The sequence below is a fragment of the Salvia miltiorrhiza genome, chromosome 3 (genome assembly GCF_028751815.1).
Source record: "Salvia miltiorrhiza cultivar Shanhuang (shh) chromosome 3, IMPLAD_Smil_shh, whole genome shotgun sequence".
Classification (NCBI taxonomy): domain Eukaryota; kingdom Viridiplantae; phylum Streptophyta; class Magnoliopsida; order Lamiales; family Lamiaceae; genus Salvia; species Salvia miltiorrhiza.
In genome coordinates, this window is record NC_080389.1 from 43,240,565 (window position 1) to 43,246,871 (window position 6,307).

Sequence of the window (6,307 nt, forward strand, 5' to 3'; positions counted from 1 at the left end):
ACATGTTACAAAAGTTTTAGTTTCACATGTCAGAAAAATTTGTGACACACCCTCAAATATTATTGAACTTTTGACATTCTAGTAGAGATTAGGTGCGTTCACACGTAAAAAGAAATTATTTTAATGAAAAAAATTATGAGTGTAAAATTAGTATTTTATTTTATAGTAATATTTATTATTTTTATATATTTTTTGAATTAATTATTGAATAATTTTTTAAAAGTCTAATTTTATAGAACTCATAAAATTGAAAAAAAAAAATCACCCAATTTTGTTGTCATGTATGTTTATTTTCTAGGTTTCATCTTTACATAATTAATTTTAATCCAAGGATTCTAGCAAACTTAAATTTCTAATAAAACTATTAAGTAATTCTTTGTATTGTAATTCTAAATTATTAAATTTATATAATAAAGAATAGTAATTTATGTGGATGAAGAGTTCTAATGGATACTACTACTTAAATAACTATTAATAGCTATCCAATCACTATGAAACTATATATAAAGAAAAAAAAAGACACTTATTTATTTCTTAGAATGGGAAGAAATTAAACACTGTTTGAAGGCAAAATGAAAGTAAAATAATAGGAATACAATACCAGTATCTATATGTACAGACAAGGGAAAAGAAGAAAAGAATTTTAAGAAATCATATCGCTATCAACATTCAGGTCTACAAACCAAATAATATGAATCAACTATCAAGAGGCCAATAAATTAAAAAATACAGAAATTAGGAGATGTACAAAACGACGGATTGAATTTGTGAAATTAATCCGCCTTCCAGCTGAAGGAGCGGAAAAATCCCTGGGATGTGGGAGACGATTCGGAGCCGGCCGGAATATCGGCGAGCGCGGCGGCCCAGCGGCGGATGCTGAGGGTCCTGGCCGTCTTGAAGCTGTGCGATCGCGGCAGCTTGGAGAAAATGTTTGATGATTGGGAGAGAATTAGATAAACGAGGCCTTGAACCAGAATGAAGAGCGCCACCTTCAGCAGCGTGCTTCCTAAGCTGCTATCCATTTCCATGATTACACAAAAACTTGGGGTATAATTCTTCAACTGCAAGAAGAGGAATTTATATCGTGTGGAACTTGATGAGCTTATTGATCATCCATGTTGGGGTATATATATAGGTAGGTGGAGAGAGAGAGAGGTTGGCTTTTCAAGCACGACGGCTTTGACTTGGCTTCTCGGAGACTGCTTCACTGCATGGATTGATTGTCAAGAGTTAGAATAAATTATGTAAATGATTGTTAAGAGTGCTCCCTTTCTCTCATTATAAATATCTCATTATTTTTTATTATAAAAATTTAAAATATATAATTAATAAATAAAATAAATTGGTGAAAAAAAGAAAAATAAATCAAAATCTATAAAAATAGGTATAAAGAGGATAAGTAGTGAGCCATTAATTATTAATTAGTCTCTTAATTATTTATCAATAAAAAATGAGACATTTGTAATGAGACGAATGGAGTAATAATAAATTAAGTTCAATCAATTTTGTATAGCACACTTCTTTTGTAATAGTAATTCGCAAAGTATTTAAAAGATTGAAAATTAATAGGAGTATATATATATATATATATATATATATATATATATATATATATATATATATATATATATATATATATATAATCTAATGCTATAGATGTTGAAAGTGCCTGCATTTCTCAGTAAGAGACAACATAACATTTAACTTATATACGCAATTATTCATTTTACCATTAATTATAAACAATCTAATGCTAAAGATGTTGAAAGAACCGCAAATATATGCTACCTAAGCCCTATGGTATTGGTAAACTCATTATACCATTAAAATTTTCCAAATTTTTTTTATTACATTAAGTATATATATTTTCTTACTGTATACTATAAAATTATAAACAGTGACTATATATTTTTCGCACCGTCAAATCAGTTATAACTAACTGATTAATTCTTGATGAAGAAACTTGAGGTATCAGCTGGTTTCCCTTTTTGGTTTAAAAATGAAACTATTTATTTTAATGTTTCAATATGGTTCAATACTTCCTCATCATATCGTGAAACAAAAAATGCAACTATAACATCAGATAATATAATATGCATGTGCAATTAAGTTGACTGAAATTAAAATTAATACTCCCTTACAATATTATTGAGTTTAAAAAAAAAACGTGAGTGCTATAGGGCACGAAGCTTCGAAGAGTGCAAAGACGATTACTTTTCAACGTGGAAAGGAGGGATTCTTGTGTGAATGGCCAATATATCCAGTGGCGGATTCAGGGGGGGGCTAGGGGGGGCTGAAGCCCCCTCCCAATTTTTGAGTTTTTTTTTTTTTTTTTTTTTTTTTTTAATATAGAAATTTATTTAACTTAATATATCAATATATATGTATATGTGTATATAAATAAGAAATAGAAGAAAAAATATAATACATTATTTCTAGTATATCCAACTATCCATATTAATTCTTTGAAATTGTACATTGATTTGTTACATTTATGTTATTTTTATCCTTTTTTTTTTCTTAATTAATTTTTAATGTTGAATTTGAGTCCATTCTAAAGTTAAAAGTAAAATAACTAATTATTAACAATGAAAGTTAGTTTATTTGTTTAGAAAATGAAATATATTTTTTCAAAAGAATGCATAAAAGTATTGTTTTGTATACTTTCAATCTACTTGATGTTGAATTAATTGAATTGCAAACATATATCTATTATATTAAGTGATTGTTAAAAAAATGCATGAAAATAAAGTGTACGGAATGTTCAAAAAAATTTGCTTCGGGGGCTCCCGCCCCCGAACCCCCGTGTAAATGTCTACATACGTCGTAGATCAATAAATTCAGCCCCCCCTAACCTCAAATCCTGGATCCGCCCCTGAATATATCCACTGCATCTAATGCGTGTACGGGTTAAGATAAGCTTAACTTTATTCTATAAAATAAGAATATGAATGAATACTTAAAGTTGGATATTCACTGTTGACAATGATATTCACGCAACTCAGCTGCCCGGCCCCATGCATTTCATTTCATAATTACACGTAGTTATCAATATTAAGTAATATCACACAAATTATTTTTAATTTGTATGTCTCGGAAAAAGGCTATAGTATCAATAATGCATATTCACCGGTTCAATTTTCTGATATGATGTAGATAATGGGTTTCTACATATAATACGGAATTAATGGTGAGGAATTTTATAAATTATTTCCGTATAATTAATGTTTAAGTTATTAACACGTCATATGCATGATTGAACTAGACGACAATGCTTCTTAATTAATTTTAATTACTTTTCATAAATCTATAATTTAAATTTATTAATCTCTAATTAAATTTTCATTAAAACTTGCTCTATATGTTTCAATTAACTTAACGTGTATTTCTTTTTGAGCCGTCTCAACTAACCTGATACATTTTTCAACTCTAATCACTTTTTCACTTTATTTTTTATTTTTCACTTTATTGTCTACAACATTTTTTCACACCATGCAACTCTAATCATTTTCACTTTATTATTTATCACATTTAAAACATTAAATATTAATTTCTTAAATCTCATGTTCAAAATTTTTGTCTCAAGTTAATCGGGACTGAGGAAGTATTAGTTATAACTAAAATAAATTATTCGTGCATTCGACTATATTTTCTAAGACTTTTTTCCTTTAATTATACCCAGTGTTGGCATAAAGGTCTGGATACATAAATCCGAGACATAATGTTTTTTATATATTTTTTTATCTGAGAGAAATAAAATGGTAGAGTTTGATCTCTAAACTTAACTGTTTACAAATTGAAGTTGAGATCGTTTGAATGTCTCATTAGAACAAGATCATATGATGTTCTGTATCAATAACTGCAGCATCAATAATATTCTTGACCAGATAACTTTCTTGAAATTCGTTGAATTTTAAAAATTATTTGTAAGATAGATCCTAAAAGCTAAAAGTGATGCGTACAAGAAGATGGTAGGAATTTTCCAAGCTGTGGCAAGGAAAAGACAATCGATTGAAAAGATGAAGTAAAAAGTGAGAGATTCAAAATATATATTTTCAATCAGTTAACTATCCAATTAACTGTCATTATTCTGGAGAGAGAGAGATGAAGATTCTTTAGTGCACTTGATTTTTCAATTCATATGTTATTTCGTGTTTTAAAGTTCTAGAAAAATGAAAAAACTTAGATACATCTAGGGGCGGCCAAAAAAATCGGAATCGGGAACCGAACCATGAAATCGGACCGGTCAAGAGCCGGAACCGTATTCAGCCGGTTCGGTTACGGTTCCAAATATCCAAAACCGGCAGTTCCCAGTTCGAAACCGGAAACAAACCGTGGAACCGCCAAACCGCCCCTAGAACCGGAAATTCCCAGTTTGAACCGTCAATTTTTTTAAAATTTTTACTATGTTTTGAAGTGTTGTTGAAATATAAATAATGTTGAACCATTTATTTAAGTTATGAATGGTTGGGGTTTAGTAAGAATTAGATATGAGAATGAGAAATGAGGATTGACCATTTTATTTAGGTTGTGAATTGTTGAAATTTAGTAAAAATTCGATGTGGGAATCATGTGCATTGACAAACATAAGTTCATGTGCTTCTTTTATATCACTTACTTTTATCAATCTCAAATTCTTATTCCCGCATCAAATTTATAGTAAACTTCAACCCTTTACAATCTAAATAAAATGCTCAACTCTCATTCCCACATCTAATTCATACTAAATCCCAATCATTTACAACCTAAATAAATAGTTCAACATTGTGTACATTTTGTAAATGAGGTTATTGCTGGAAAATACATGTAGTTTGTCAATTTTTTTGTTTATAACATGACCTTATAATTTGACCAGAAAATACACCAATTTTCAATTTAATCGCAATTATAACATGACTTTGTAACTTGACCAGAAAATACACCAGTTTTCAATTTAATTGTAATTATAACATGTCTTTATAATTAATTTAGTTTAATAATATAAAATTTTAACATTAAATATTTTTAACTTTCTTTTCATCTCACAATATACTATATATATATTTGATGAATATGTAAACAATATATAATATTATTTACTTTTTAACATAGTTCCTATTACATATGTACCTAAATTATTTATTGGTCCTAATATTTTATAATTTCAAAATTTAAATAGATAAATACTTATTATATATGTAATATATTAATAGAATATTAAAATCAAATTTATACATATGCATTTTGTGTGTTGAAAATGTAGAAATATATTTTTAACTTAATTTTTATAAAAATAAATCAATCAATTAACAATATTTTATACTCCCTCCGTCCCATAAATAATGGCACGTTTCTTTTCGGCACGGAGATTAAGGAGTGTTGAATTAGGGAGAAAAGTGGTAGGGACCACATGTTTAATTTATTGTTAATTAGTTTTAACCTCACTCTCTCTCCCCTCTCATCGGTGCTCTCTCTCTCGAGTTCTTTCTCTCTCTCTAAGCCAACCACGCAGCCGCCGACTTCTGCCCGAACTCTTTCCCCACCGTGTGCACGAACGCTGCCGACACCACCGCGTCGAAGTAGCTGTCGCACGAACGACCCACCACCACTTCTCCTCCAACCTCAACAATTCGGCCAACCACCACTTTATCTCTCTCTCTAAGCCAACTACGCCGCCACCCTTCATCCCGGCGAGATCGCCGCTGCAGATCTGTTTCCGGCCGCGTCAGCTGCGTCTCGCCTTCGACAGCGCCGCCCCTTCCAGCGGCATCTCACCACCGCTGCAACACCAACACCCAAACCTAACCCTTCCTCCAGCAACGGCCACCACCACCGCCACCGCCACCCAAATCCCTCCACCATCGAAACCATCTCCCACCGCTTCTCCAAACTCTACACAGAGAAAACCCAGATCCCTAAACCAAGAAAACCCCAAAATGCAGAGGGTGAGAGAGATGAGAGGCGACGGAGATCGAAAGCAGAGACAGAGGAAATCGGAGGCGGTGGATGCAGAGGGTGGAGGTGGAGGCGGAGGCGCACGGTGGAGACGTCTGCGAAGGGAGGCGGCGGCGGCGCCCCTTGAAGGAGGCGGAACTAGGGGTTTTCGACTCCCCAAATTCTGAATAGAGAGAAATAGAGGGAAGAGAGACGAGCCGTTTTGTTTTTTTCATTTATTTTAGGCTTAATCAACTTTAAATTAGGAAGAGTTAATTAAGAGAACTAAGCCCTAATTATTTCTATAAAAGGAAACAGGCCATTATTTATGGGACAACCCAAAAAGGAAAACATGCCATTATTTATGGGACGGAGGGAGTACATAACAATTTAA